This window comes from Chamaea fasciata, unplaced genomic scaffold (assembly GCF_029207755.1).
Source record: "Chamaea fasciata isolate MVZ Bird 193981 ecotype frontalis unplaced genomic scaffold, bChaFas1.0.hap1 SCAF_3, whole genome shotgun sequence".
Taxonomy (NCBI): Eukaryota; Metazoa; Chordata; class Aves; order Passeriformes; family Sylviidae; genus Chamaea; species Chamaea fasciata.
Window position 1 is genome coordinate 33,810,500 of NW_027094088.1, and position 15,156 is coordinate 33,825,655.

Genomic DNA, 15,156 nt, shown 5'->3' on the forward strand with positions numbered 1-15,156 from the left:
TTATTTTCTGGCTATTGTTCTGAACGGCACTGTTAAATAGAAACCTACTTTCTTTCCAGGCTTTTTTTGTTTGTTTTGTTTTTTCCTAGTCCTTATATTCTTTTCCATTTTATTTTCTGCAAATTGTCATCCCTGCCTCTGGATAAAATCCTTATTAAATAATTGACTCAGTATTTTTTTTTTCTTTTAATATGGCCAGAGGACAAAATGACTGTGGCTGAAAAAGGCTGTGCTGTGACACAGTTTGAAGTAGTTGGGAGGAAGAGTTGATGAAGTGATGAGAACACAAACCTGGAACTTGGGAGGGGTTACTTTACTTGTCTGCTCTTCCACAAATTTCCTATGTGGTCTTAAGAACATCACTTAATTCTCCTGTGTTTCAGTGTGCTGCATATGTAACAGGGACAATTCTCTGAAGCTCCCTGTGGCAGTACTCGTTCTAATGATCCTTAGAGTAAGTGGAGTCATGGTAATTTCAGAAGTAAAATATTTTAAGCAATATCAGCAACTTGCTAGTCATGCTTTGACAGAAATGGTTACCCTGCGTTGTCACAAGTGATTGCAATGAACCCTGCATCTGAGAAAAGATGGGAAGAAAACCCTTCTCATTATTCATTTTCTTTTTTGAGTTTTCTGTGAATATGAAAGCTGTTTCAGAGGGGCTATAGGAAAGAAGTATGGAAAAATAGGGAAATACACTTTAATATTTCTGCCAGCTTTTGTGCTGTGCCATCAGGTGAATAAATATCGTTCGGTTTTAGGGATTTTTTTTTGTGTGTGTGTTATTTTAGCATCATAAAGACTATACTGTGAGATTTTACAGCTATTTTAAGATACCTGTAGAAATAAAAACTGCTTTTGCCTCCCTGCATTTCCCTGTAGGAATGAGGGGTAAAACCAGTTACTTGATGGATTTCAGTCTCTGGTATCTCTGCAGTGCACACATTTGTTGGTCCTTCCCATTTTATACCACCTGCAGAGCTTTTAATGGGCTTAATGTTGCTGATGGTCTCTGTAAAGGGTGGGGGAAGGAGAGGGGGTGTTGGCAGAAATAAAAATACAACCAGGTTATTTTATAAAGTGTCAACACTAAAAGCTTTGAAAGAGAATGTGCAACTCTGTCTCCTATCCTTTTCACTTTTATACCAATTAAGCTTTTTGCTACGTGTGACTCACTGTAGTGACAGGATTAGTTGGGATTTAGTGATTTAGATATATTTAGTGATTTAGATTCTCAAGTTCACTGAGAAATTGCCCATCATAAGCTATTCACTGGAAATCTTGAAAATAATGTGGGGGGCTGATATAAAGGAAGAAATGAGCCAAATTAAGTTACACCTTCCAGTTCAAACACAACCTAGAAATTCTCTAGTGCAGCTGCCTCCAAAAGCACCCTTCTGTCACAGGTATTAGCTGTGGAAATTGCCCTTGACTGCAGAGAAATTCGGGCATCTTGTTGGTTCTGCGGTTTTCCCTTTTTGCAAGTCACTTTCTTGTACATTTTTGTGCAGAAGGTAGAGGTTTTGTGCATTTTCTTCCAAATATGTACCCAGGTGGTGGCAGGGAAGAATGATGGTATCATAATCTCTTACTGAAATAGAAAAAGATTATGGTCACAACAGGTAGCACCCATTTTTCTGTGCTATTGTTACATTTCTGTGGACCCATTTTTCAGACCCATGCATATCCCATTCTTTTCAGTTGATGCTGGGAGTATTTAATACAGAGGATCCATCATTTAATGCTGTCTATCCCTATGTCACACAGGAAAACCATAAACGGATGTTAGATGAATAATCCTATCAGCCTCTATTAAAATTCGTTGTTAGATCTTTGTGAGCTGAGGTACTTATCTCAGCACACCTCACTGTGGTGCTGCTTTTCAGCACCTCATGATTTCCAGGGCACGTTTGAGTAATTGTTAAAAACCCTTTAGGAGGGGAGGGGAAAGGGTAGGTCATGTAATTAGATGAAAATAGGTTGTATGAATGGGATTTTCATTGTGATGAAATACTCACTGCTGCCAATCTATTCAAATTGGAGAGAGACAGAGGAGTGAGGGATATAACTGTATTGCCCTTTCTTCAGGCTATTTCTTGTTTCTCATTGTCTCTTGACCTCAAATATCTCATTCTCCAAAAAAAAAAATTCAGACTCCTGCTGCTGCTGTTTCTGTTACTGTGAGGAGCACTGCTTTCTTAAAGTAAATTACTGATAGACTATGCTGGACATGTCACCAGCAATGCATATTATCGTAAGTTATTTGCCTCCTTCTGAGTTTTCCTCCTTTGGAAGAACAATTTCGTTTGGGTGTACAGCAAATTTCAACTGTAACTGTCTTTGAATTTCAAATTCACTTCAAACCAGCACATGACCCATGCATGATCTCTGTACTTGGCCCAGCTTGCACTAGTTTAATGTGCAAGTTAGTTTAATGTGCAATTTAATTGTTGAGCAGCCTTCTCTCGAATTATGCAAAATTGTTGGGAGAGATCGAGTCTTCCCTCTTTTTAAGCCCTCAATATTTAAATACCTCAATATTTACAAGAAAGCCTTCAAACACTGTAGTTGAATTAGTGCTAATACATCACTTCAAGTGAATAGTTCCATAAGCAGAACCTGATGTGGAGGAGGCATTTTAACTAAGACCTGAAACCTTCCTGAGTAAGGAAGGCAAAAAAGAATACTGAACAGCTTCCCAATGACTACATGAACAGGAATGCTTGAAACAACAGGGTATGCTAATGTAATTAAACATCATATCACATAGGTACCAAAAGCCCAAATCACAAAGTTCAAGCAGTCTTATTTCTGGGATTTGAGGCATTGGCTTTATAATCTTAATAGACAGTGCTCTTTAGAGAAGCAGCAACAGAGCTGCAATGCTTAAAATATTCAGCTCAATCAAAATCAGAAACACTTCAGAGTGTTAGGCTATTTTCTTCCAAAACATAATCACAGTGAAATGGAAAAAGCCATTTGATAGTCTTGCAACATCATCTCTAGCTAGATAGAGCAAAGCCAGATTTTTATATGGTCACAACCATTGTTACACAGATATTCTTGTCATTGACTTTTCAGTCTTGGAGGCAAGTATTTCATTCCTATTATAATTAGCGTTTAAAGCACATTATGTGTCATACTGCTTGGCAGTGCACAGGTCCTGCTTCACTTCTGGCCTGCATGTCCCCAGACAAGAGTCACTGGGAACACAGGCAGACTTGCTCTGCCTTGTTGCATCTCCCCAGAATGTGGAACTGACCCATCGAGAAGGGCAGTGCAAGAGCAGCCCAGCTCCCCAGGCTCCAGCAGCACATCTGCCCCATACTTTGTCACACCATGGCTAGGGTGAAGGAGCACACAGTTTTCCTCTCACCACTGCAGTAAGCTCCACACAAGAACTTGATTTCAAGTACATTTGACGTGTACCTAAAACTAGCAAAATGTTTTGAGACACTTGAATTTTTTTTTGTTTAATGCTAAAGAAAAGAAAAATATCTCATTGTTATGATTTGACACAGTGATTTAATTTCAAGCTGTTGATCTCATATTTTTTCAATAAATGACATACTGAAAGAACCCCACAACTGGCTGCTATCACTTTTCTGTTGTTTCTGTATTTTACTACCCTGGTATGAATTTTATCTCTTTGGCTCTTGTTACACTGCACTTTGTAAGGGGGAAAGCAGCATGACACTGCCTAATTCCTTTTCATGACACTGCCATCTTGAAATTACTGGGTTTTTTTCCTTCCAGGTTAACAAGAGAGGCTGGAAACCTATTTTAATGGCAGATTTTTCTTTTCCTGCAATTCATCTTTTTTCATGCTGGCTGGGTAATTTAATTTGTTGTTGACCTAGTTCCAGTTATGGAAAATTAGACTATTCATTATCACAAAAGCTTCATTCTTTGAGACTTTCAAAAAGTATATGCTATTGATTATTTCATGATCCAATATTTTTCTTATTGAGTCCCGTGTTTCATATGAAAACAGTTTCTTTGTACACAGCCTTGACGATGATTCCTTTTTAATTGAGAGGTGTCATTGCTGCCAGGAAGACTGACACTGAAATTTAGTCACGACTAGTATTTGACCAGCGTGGCACATGATGTAGTTGTCACGGACACCACAGCTTGGTTGCACAGATGTTTCCCTCCAGCAATGTAGAGGCAGAAGCAGCCACAGTAATTAGAGGTCTGAAACCCACGTTGTGTAATTGGTTCTGCTACACTGCGCAGAATGAGTGACCCTGTTAAAAAGTGGGAGAAGACAGAAAAGCAGGTTAAAAAGCAGGTTATCTGAGTGATTCTTGCCATCCCCTCTAGGTGATTGATTCTTGCTTGCTTGCTCTCACTTTGGTAGTCCTGGGAGGAACAATCAGTTCTCTCAAAGCTTTTTGGCAATTTGTCCCACTTCTAACAGGCTTTGGGGAGGAGCTGGATCCAATTGACCTTGGACAAGAGGTTGCAGCTGTGAGGGTGGTGGCTATGAGTTTTTTTGGTTCCACCTAGAATGGGAATTTGTCCCAGTTCCATCAATGAATGACTCATTTCCTGGACATGTAAGTCAACAGAAATCTCTGATGTCTGTAAGGAAAATGCTGTTGTTAGTAATTATAACTTCCAGTGGACTTAAGGTAAGTTCAACTTTGTTTTTTGGGTTTTTTTTACTATGCTTCAGATTTGGATGCAGATCCAAGGTATTGCTCCTTAGCCAGGAGTTTGGTGGAATCTTGGACAAATTCCCAAAGAGCCTCTGGGAGGTTTTTAGGGTGGCAGGATCCGCAGAACAACATTCCTGGAGCTGCTTCATGATTAAAGCTGAAGTCTGTAATAACATGTTCACTATTAATGTTTCTGCTGTTTTCCCGTCTAAGTATGGATGTAGAAACAGTCCATGGAGACTTCTGTGCTCTCCATACCCACCAGAGTCCTTTGCCCTTCTGTTCCCAGCTGCCATAGGGAATTATGTGGGTGAGGGAGAGATGCAGCTGTGTTTAACAGTGACGCTAGCTCAGCCTGGGAGAAAGCAAAAGGGCCCAGGGGAATGGGAGGGAATAAAACTGAAAACATTACAGCCACAGGTTTTGGATTTGAATGAGACAGAAACTCCTCATGGGTCTTATTTGTAAGGTTTGTTTAGGGGTATCCTCTATGCAGTCTAGAATCCTTACCTGATGCTAAGTGACTACACAATATGTTAATTGAGATTTCAGACATTTTATGCAATCAGTTGTTTCTAGGAGATTGATAATCAGAGGTAAAGGTTTCCTCTGTGTTTCGTGTTTTCAACCCTTTGCGTTTTTTCCCAGGTCCAACAGTGTTTTTGTAGTCACAGCTAATTAATGCGTATTCTTACTAGAAGTTGAATTTTTTAATTTAAAACCCTTGCCCTTTGTGGCTATAGAGAAACAAATATTTGAAGAAGATTGAAGTCTTAGAAACTATAACTTAAATATAAAAAGCTTTTATTTCACTAGACTGTATTCAAATCTTTCAGGGTCAATATTTATTGTCCATCACAGTGCACACAGACAGTACTTGTTTCGATCCATAGACCAGTGTTAAATCAATCTCTTATCCAGCAAAACAGATATTGCAAAAATTAAGAGATTTTTAAGATATTTTGCAACCAACTCTAACCCCAAAGCCCTTGAAAGATCCTCCACGTGGAGGATCTGAGGAAGATAAATGCCATTCACAAAGGAGGACTTAGTTATTTACACACAAGAAACTGTTCTTCCAATTTTTGAAAGACATCTGTGCAGAATCAAAAAGAATCCTTAGTAACATGTTGCCTCATCAAACTGAAGAGATGTCCTCTCCCTCCTTGTCTGTCAGTAAAAAGCAGGTAAGTCTGAGGTCATGCGGTGTGTGTTCTGTCTGCACATTTGCCGCTTTCAGATGCATCAGAGGTAATGCAAAGAGGACATAAATTAGAAGAGAACACAAGTGGAGGATGGAGACAGAAAGAGCAAGCTGTGGGCACAGCTTGATGGCTTCCAAACACTGGAAGGAAAGAAGGACAGAGGGAAATCTAGGGACAATCTTGTTCAAGTAAGTGCCAGATACAACAGTGCCCCTTGTTGTGTTTAGGCTAGTTGTGTGTACATCCCCGGTCTTACTTTGGTAGAAATTATTTTCACTTTCATCCCTTCACTCTTCTCAGCGGTCCCTGCAAGAGAGAGAAAACAAGGAATGTGTGGCCTGATGATTTGAGAGAAGAGATATTTGAGAATTCCCACAAAAAGAAAATTAGTCACAGTCTCTGGGCATGCTGATAAGCAGAAACCTCAAACCCAAACAAGCATCCAGATTTTTATTTCAAAACAAATGTTGACCTCTGTGCAGCAAGCACTTCGCAGGCTGCTGCTCCAAAAACAGAACCTTTTGCACACTCAGCCCTCCTCTGGGTTTTTCCTATCCCTCCTTGCCTACATCAAATCGAGCCCCCGGCTCTGCGGTGCTGGCCCCGGAGACGGGAGCAGAGCGGGCGGTGCCACCTGCTGGGCCCGGCGGGATCCCTCGGCTCCTGCCTCGGGCCGGGTGAGCACTGGTCCCTGGAACATCCCGAACTAGAAGGGAGCCCCAGGGGTCATCGAGTCCAGCCCCTGGCCCTGCACAGGACACCCCAAGAGTCACACCATGTGCCTGAGAGCATTGTCCAAGCGCTTCTTGAACTCTGTCAGGCTGGTGCTGTGACCGCTTGCCTGGGGAGTCTGTTCAGTGCCCGACCACCCTCTGGGTGAAGAAACTTTTCCTAATACCCAGCCTAAACCTCCCCTAACACAGCTTCAGGCCATTCCCTCAGGTGCTGTCACAGGGTACCCAAGAGAAGAGATCAGTGCCTGCCCCTCCTCTGCCCCTCACAAGGAAGGTGTAGCTGCAGCGAGGTCTCCCCTCAGTCTCCTCCAGGCTGAACAGACCCAGCGGCCTCAGACACTCCTCACATGGCATTCCCTCTGCGGCCATCATCATCTTCACACCCTCCCTTAGATGCTCTCTAATAACTTTATATCTTATATACCAGCACCCAGAACACAGTACTTTAGTATCCATGGCCTGTAGTTATTTTTAAGCTAAAATATCCTAGTTTCAGTTTCAGATTCACCTTGTTACTTATTTCTCTAAAGAAGATTAGTAATTTAAAAAATAAAATAAAAAAAACATTCCAGGGTGTTGAGTGAAAAACAAAAAAACAACCAAAACCAAAACAAAACAAACCCACAAAAAACCACAAAAAAACAACCCCAAAAAAAAAAAAAAACCCACCAGAGTAAGCAGGACAACCAAGAGCTTTTAGTATTTACCACTGGTATAGAATCATTATAGGACATGAGAAAGTGTTCATTAGAAATTATCTTTCTCCTGCAGAGGCAGGTATGGCTGTTAAGCACATAATGAAATATAAGAGCACTCTGTCTCCAGGCCCATTAATGAGCCTTTGCTGGTGCTACATCAGCACTTGCTTTGTTTTAGTGATGTGCTGTTTTTAAACAAGGCCTTGGCATGCTGCCATTAACTCGGTTTGATGTCTCTTTGGTGTTTTCATAGCCGCAGGCCAGATGGTTTCAGCATTTTATTCTTCCTCTAATATGAAAGCTGATCATGGTGCTCCAAATTACCTTCATTCCACATGCTATGTATTTTGTTCTGTATGCTGTGCATTCAGCATTAGTCGTTTCAGCTTAAACTACACCTAGGAATTTTTGTATTTTGGAATTAGGCAGCAGGTAGAGCTGGTGAAGGAGCCCAGTTGTCAATGGGGCTGTTACTCTCCTGGGAAGCCTCAATTGCCACTGGATTTGTAGGACAGGGTAGAGCAATTGCTTTGAAAATTTGCATTTCAATGTTTAGTGCATGATTAAATGATTTACATGAATTGTTTTGCAAGTGGTTTGGAAACAGTTTAGTTTCAATCTGTCTCCATCACCATTAAAACTGAATTTGGTCTTTTGAGCTTTTCTAGAAACTTCTGAAAAGAAGAACTTAGCTTTGTGAAGCAGAAGTCGTGTGAACTTTTACCGCACAGGTGCAAAGATCCTTTGCCTGTTTATTTGTTTTGAAAGCATTTGTGTTTGAATTTAGCTTTTCAATCAATAGGTATACGGCGGCCAGTAGCTATCTCTGAGAGTAGAAAACCAACACATCTCACTAGAGGGAGCCCAGACTCAATTTCTGAGCGTAGCAAGGAGCTATTACACCTCACCCTGTTATTTGCCGTGTGTTTTGTTGGTAAATCTCTACAGCTGATCAACTTACAGTCCCCGTGTGGGCAGCTACATAGCCTGCATTATGAAAAGTACACTGAGATTTCAACTGCAGATAATTTGCAAATCAACCCTGAAGTCGGCAGGGAAATCTCAAATTTTAATTTGTTAGCGCAGGTAAATATTACCAGAATACCTTTTTTGAAACGATAAAAATAGGGTTTATTTCACTTCCTGCCTGCCTATTTCCTGCTAGTGCCTTCCTTCCCCTTCACTAGAAGCTCAGATCCCTGTATCGACACCCTTCTGCTGCACGTCCTGCTTCTACAAACGCGCGCAGCTGCCTCAGCCAGACACCTTCCTGGCAGAGCGACACACCTCAGCCAGAGCCCAACCTTTGGCCTCTGCCCCCGACCTAACCCACTCACCTACCCACAGCACATTAGGTTTTACCAATGGGCTTTATCTTCTGCTTTGCCCTTATCTTTCCTTGGCCCACCACTGGGAGCTGCAAGTGCAGGTTTGGGCACCACTTGTGCTGCTGCTGCTGAAGTGTTCTGAGAGGAGCAGTCGACTGCACTCTGTACGAGAGCAAGGTGCTGTTGACTCACGGTAACTCCTGTTGGGAAAGTGTTTATCTGCTGCTCCAGAGGTGATTAAGGAGTAAAGACCTTCAACAATGTGGTCAGGTATTATCTGCCATCAAACAGTCCTCCCCATGTCATGCAGTCACTGCTCACGTGGAGGCCCTTTGCTTTTGGGCAAAAGTCAGCACATGGCAGACTTGGGATCTGCTGCTGTGCCATGTCAGTTGAATCTTTATTTAAAAAACACCTGTAAAAAAGTTTGTCTGGCACACCTTGGGAGCCTTTTTTTGCTGGAGAAGACTAAAATACTGATATGAGTTGGAAAAATCATCCAAAACACTTAGGACAGTCTTAGGCACTCTGCTAGTGGGGAGGTGCTACAGGAGGAGGTCGGAGAAGATCAGACGGTGGACTTTTACCCTTAGCACCCTGCACATGTTTAGCTCATAGTGAAAATAGTTAATAAGGTCAATTCCTTATTTCGTATAAGTTGAGCCAGCTTCAGTAGATGACAAGAAATTATTATTCAAGTAAAACATTAAATAACTGGTTCTCAGTCCAGGTTAAACACCTTGAATAAGGAATTCACAGATGTGGGAGAGAATTTTCTCTCTTGACTTGGTAATCAAGACTCTGTCCTGGCACAAACCAATGCAGGGCTCTACACAGGCCTTGCAGAGTTATCTGCTGTGTTGCAGGTCTCTCAAGAACATGGCAAAAAGTGCTGCACTGCAGATATTCCTCACATTGTAGGGCCATTTAGTTCTCTAGGATTTCTCAAATTTCAGTTACTGACCCTTCATGCTGCTGAGCAGCCAGTTCTACAAAACAAGGGGAATTTGCTGTCTCTGCATTACATTCTGTGGTTTTGTTCTTTCCATCCTCACAGTAAATGCTCCATGCACTGTCTGCTCAGTTTAGAACTGAACTCAGTAGTGAGGCAAGGCAGTGGTCTGAAAGTTAAACTTCTGCTTTCTACAGAATGAACAAAATTTACAAGTTGGTTAATCTTGTGGCAATTCTCAGAAAACCTCCTTGGTGAGATGTATTTTTGAGCAGAAGATTTTGAAAAATGTGCCCCATTGCAACATCACAGACAATAGGGAACTGTTGGGATCATTGCTATGAGGAGATGGAAGACACCTTGCCTTTACCTATACGACAGACAGACCTAAATTCAACTGCAGCTGTGCTGTTCCAAGGTCAGTTAGGGGCTGTTGAACAGTAACTACATGGAAGACACAGAGGGATCAGCTTTGAAGTGTTGCTCATACCCCTTATTTCAGCACAGGAATATCTTGTCAGGATACGGTGGCTGAGAGCACCATTTGAAACTCTGCTCTCAACCCCAAAACTCTGCAGCAATTCTGCTGCACAAAACATCTACACAGAAAAAAGACAGCTGCACAAAACTGAATGCTGTGCTCTTTTCTCCCACTTTCTTTCACAGGAACAGGAGGGAGAAAAAAAAAAGCTCCACCACTGCACGATTTCCTCTCACCTTATCAGGAGCTCCCTGCCCTTCAATCTCTGATAATTCCTGAGGATGTAGCATTGTGATGATGCAAGATCTGACCCCTTACCTCTCTCTGGCTTCTTCATGGTCTCAGGGACACTCCTTAGACCTCAGCCTTGATTGTTCGCTCATGGGCAGTCAGCTCCCCCTGAGCTTATCAGAAAAACTCTTCTCCCAGGAACTTCTGTTGCCTAATGAGCTCCTGTTTTCTAAAAAATAGCCTTGAAAACTTATTTTTGTCTGAGTAACAGCCTAAGTGGAATAATATTATTATTAGACTTCCCAAGGAAAATTCCAGTAACTACTGGCCTGGATTGTGGCCACGGTGGAAATTTACTGATTACCAGAGTCAATCATCTTGCAGCCCTGTAAAGAGTGGCCCTAAGTGAGACCCTTTGAGATCCCCTGGGCAGCAGCACATCTCCCTCCGAGTGGGACATCTCTAGAGTTCAACAACTCAGAGGTCCACTGACAACAGGGCCTGGGCTGATACCCCCCTCACTCCTCAAAGCTCAGCTGTTGAGAGATGCAAAGGCATCTGGTATGAGTGCTTCACTGAACTCCAGGGGAATTTTTCACAGGTATACCTTTGTACATACTTCCTTGCATCTGTGTGTGCACATGTGAATTGAATCTCATGCGGTACAGCAAACATACTACAGTGTTCCCATCCCACATTCATAGTTAAATTAGATCCATAATTAAGTTATTGTTGTGCTTGTAGCAAATCCTATTGGATCATTTTGTAAATGGTAAATTAGTCAATGATTAGGTTGTGCTACATTCCTGGGACATAAACCATTGATCAAGTCTGACATTAAGTTTGGCAAGGGAGTCTACTCTGAACCTCATGAGTCAACAAAAGGGGGCCTTTTGCCCTTTGGCATCCTTGCTTTTCTCCATCTTTATACTTTTGAATCCCCAGCCTACGAATAAATCATTCTAGATTGGTTCTAATCTGATTTTCCTTCGTGTGCTTTATCTGAGTAACAGTGGTAGAGTGAACCTTGCCATCAAACTTCATTGTGCTTTAGCAAATTTATATGATACATATACATTTACAAGATATACATTTATGTTGCTTTTGCTGATACCTTTGTCAGTAATTCCATAAGCGGCCCAGACCACTCGCAACAAACTTCAGAGACAGAGGGTGGCTTCCAGGGAAGTTACGGTGGCACAAAGTTTTTAAAACAGCCATAGAAACAGAAGAAATAATTATGTGCTCTGCTTGCAGAATGAGAGAGGGAGATTTGCACTAAGATGCTGTAGTTTCTGGGATGAAGATTAGAGTTTTATGAAGGACCCTCTTTCCCAACCCTTAACCAAAATGAAACAGGTGCTGTGGATAGCTGGCCTTCCACCAGAGCAGTTCAAGGTAGTACTGAGAAAAAAGAAGTCTTTGGAGGTCAAAAAATGGAATATATTACCACTTTAAAGATAGCCACAAGACTTTTGCGAACAGTTACATGTGTGTAGTTCAGCTGAGATTTGTAAATGAAACAAAAAATGAGCAGTGGTGTTTTTGCAAATGTGTAAACTGGATAATCTGATAGTCCTTCTTTGTCTGTGAACAGACAGTAGTTAAGCTGAGAGAAGAAAAGTACTTCTGGACACCCTGCATGAGCACTGACAGATCATTCAAATGCACTGAACAGAAGCACCTGGGGGTGGGACCAGGCGTTGAACTGGTCCCCAGGAGTTCTGTAGGCACCTAAAGTCAGCAGAGTACAGAGAATAACATCAAGGAACTGAAGGCTTTTGCCTGTGAGCAGTTTCAGCTAATTAGTGCATACAAACATTTTCCATTTATAATGACCTTGCTTAGGTAAAATGCAAGGAGTATTTCAAGGACTGGTTTTATATTCACAACATACTTGAGGGAAAGGTGGCTAGAGAATTTTGCAATTCAGTCTAACACTGAAAACTGCTGACAGAAAAGAGCAGGAGATCTATCCAGCCGTGCACTTCCTCTTGTTGCAGCATAAGGCTTCCTCAAGGTTAACATTGTGGTGCTTTGTCACAAAATTACACAGTCAGTCTCAGATGTCCTGTCCATTGGCACCTGTCAAATCACAGGACTTGTTCTCCTATCGACACCTCCCTTGCTGTGAGGAATGGCTTGTGCTGGTCACTCTGTCAGCCACATTTGCTCCAAGTCCTCCACCTTCCATCCCTAAAAGTTACATATTCAGATATTTCCAAAGTGTTATCATGCCTCTGTAGCTATTTTTAGCTTAATATTACATAGCTTGAACTTGGGAATTTTTTTTCCTGGAAGATGTCTCCAATCCTGTTCCTGGATAATTCATTATTTCCTGGGTAATTTTCATGCAATTGTCTTCAATTTGTAACCAAGTGGCTGTACTGGAAAGAGTGTTTTAAATGACAGTTTCAAATTCAGACAGGTTTTTACTTCTTTCTATGCAATCTGATGCTCTACGTTGCTACTGTCTCCCACATTTATCATCCTCTGGGCAAAACATTTATCCTTGTTTCTTTTAGCATAGCTGTATTCCAGCTTAACTTCTCTAGTATAGATTAGCTCACCTTTTCTGAATATTTTCACCTTTAATTTCTTACTGGCCTTTAAATTATTTTTCTGCAGCTATGGGAGAAAGTTTCAAATCTTTAATTGTTGTCATCAAAATGAATACTGAGCTGTGATGTACTGCAGAGCCCTCAGCAAGAGAATTCTGACATTTAACTCCTTAAATCTTAATTTGCTCTGTGGCCACTTTTATTGTAGAGCATTCTAATGTAGCACTGGTTATTGCTTAGTGTCACCAGAGAAAATGTGCTCTTCCTCTGCATTGTCTTGTTTGGTCTCCTTGAACTGACAAAACTATACATTTATTGGTCTTTTCATACCTGTGTTTCAAATTCAGTGTGAGAAGTGGTAACTGCAGTAAATATGGAAAGAAGAGCCTGAACTCCAGTGAAGATCAAAAGCTTTGATCTCTGCTGTACTTCTATGTGTCAATGGTGCCTTCATTTCCTTTCTTCGAGAGATTGTTTAGAGCTGTGTATGAATGGAAGGAAATGTGCACAGAACTTATTAAAAAATAAAAGGACAGGATCTGCAAGTATTATAGGCTGCCATCTGTTGTTTTGTAATCTCCAATTTAGAAATAAGCAAAACACGTAGAAATAACTTTGTTAGAGTAATATTAGTTGTCTAAATACATATTTGGTTGAATATATATATGTATACAACATACCCATATATATATGTACACCAATATACCTATACAGATAAAGATGGTCCCACACTTGAGTCACAACAACCCCATCCAGCATACCAGGCTGGGGGTAGAATGTCTGGAAAGCTGCCCAGTGGAAAAGGACCATGAGCCAGTGTGTGCCCAGGTGGCCAAGGAGGCTGATGTATCAGCAATAGTGTGATGCCAGCAGGATCAGGGCAGTGACTGCCCCCCTGTACTTGGCACTGGTGAGGCCAGACCTCGAGTGCTGTGCCCAGTTCTGGGCCCCTCACTGCAAGAAGGACATTGAGGTGCTGGAGCATGTCCAGAGAAGGGCAGTGGGGCTGGGGAAGGGTCTGGAGCACAGGTCTGATGATGAGCAGCTGAGGGAGCTGAGGGTGTTTAGCCTGGGGAAAAGGCTCAGGCTCTTGTCACTCTCTACAGCTGCCTGAAAGTAGGATGTAGCCAGGTGGGGATTGGCTTCTTCTCCCAGGGAACAGGATCAAAGGAAATGGCTTCAAGTTGCATGAGGGGAGGTTTACACTGGATATTATGAAAAATTTCTTCATGGAAATAGTGGCCAAGCATTGGAACAGGCTACAGGGAGTCACCATCCCTAGAGGTATTTATAAAAGGCGTAGATGTGGTGCTTAGGGTCATGGCTTAGTGATGGACTTGGCAATATTAGACTTATATTTGGACTCAGTGAACTTTAAGGTCTTCTCCAACCTAAATGATCTTAAGATTCAAGGCTGGCATTTTTTTAAGGTTAGATGACATTTTAATTTTAAAATAAAATTAAAGTAAAATAAATAAAGCATTACTGAACTGCCACATATGGCAAGCCTGTTGGCTTGTCCACAGTTTTTTAGCTCGAACTCCTCTTTTTTGTCCCAGTCTAGATGGTTCAGTTTATTAGAAAATTTTAAATTCTGTATGGGTTGGCATTTTGGGGCCAATAGCCTCTAGATTATAAAGCAATAATCTGCACAAATTAAGGATAAAATGGCACTCAAAATTATGGGCTTTGTTCCAGAAACTCTTGTTCTCATGGTCTTAAGTAGTGAGTAACTGTAGCAACTATTGCAGGTACAGAGATGCCTGCCTTTTTGCTTTTTCTTTTTCTAAATTGCTTTTATACTCACCCACATAACTCTTCATATGCTGCAGTGATTTATCCATGCATTGTTAATCAACCTCATTTCCCAACACCTCTGCCTACTCTTATGGTCTATTTTTCTTATATTCTGTAGTAACTTTTGCAATTATGCAATTCAACTCTCTTACTTCATCCTTGGAGGTACATGACAATTGTGTTTAAAAAAATTGCCTTCATACAGCATTGTGTAAACTATATGATAATGCACTCTTTCTTATACTTTGGTATTATTTTAATTAAAAATAGTAGTAATAGAACATCTGCATTTCCACTTTAGTAAACAAAAAGCGTCCTTAAGTTATAAATGAGTTTAAAAAACTTTACCACAAATATTGGTGTCCAAGAAATATATGAATATTGATATAAAGGAGTTTTTTAGACAACTGCTGCATGAAATGAAGGGGCATGTGGATGCTTTTATAAATGCTTGCACAGATTCCTCAGATCCTGTCAGATACTCCAGATGGAACAGGAGAAGCTA

At 41.2% G+C, this 15,156-nt stretch overlaps 1 long non-coding RNA gene across 1 annotated transcript; it reads right to left on the reverse strand.

Annotated features, from left to right (window-relative positions):
• Positions 1-3,503: 3,503 nt before the first annotated feature.
• LOC136287661 (uncharacterized) lies at positions 3,504-10,443 on the reverse strand. Its single transcript, XR_010720241.1, has 3 exons — positions 10,381-10,443; positions 6,126-6,175; positions 3,504-4,250 (listed from the first exon to the last, which is right to left on the reverse strand). It is a non-coding gene; the product is annotated as an uncharacterized lncRNA (long non-coding RNA).
• Positions 10,444-15,156: the final 4,713 nt, after the last annotated feature.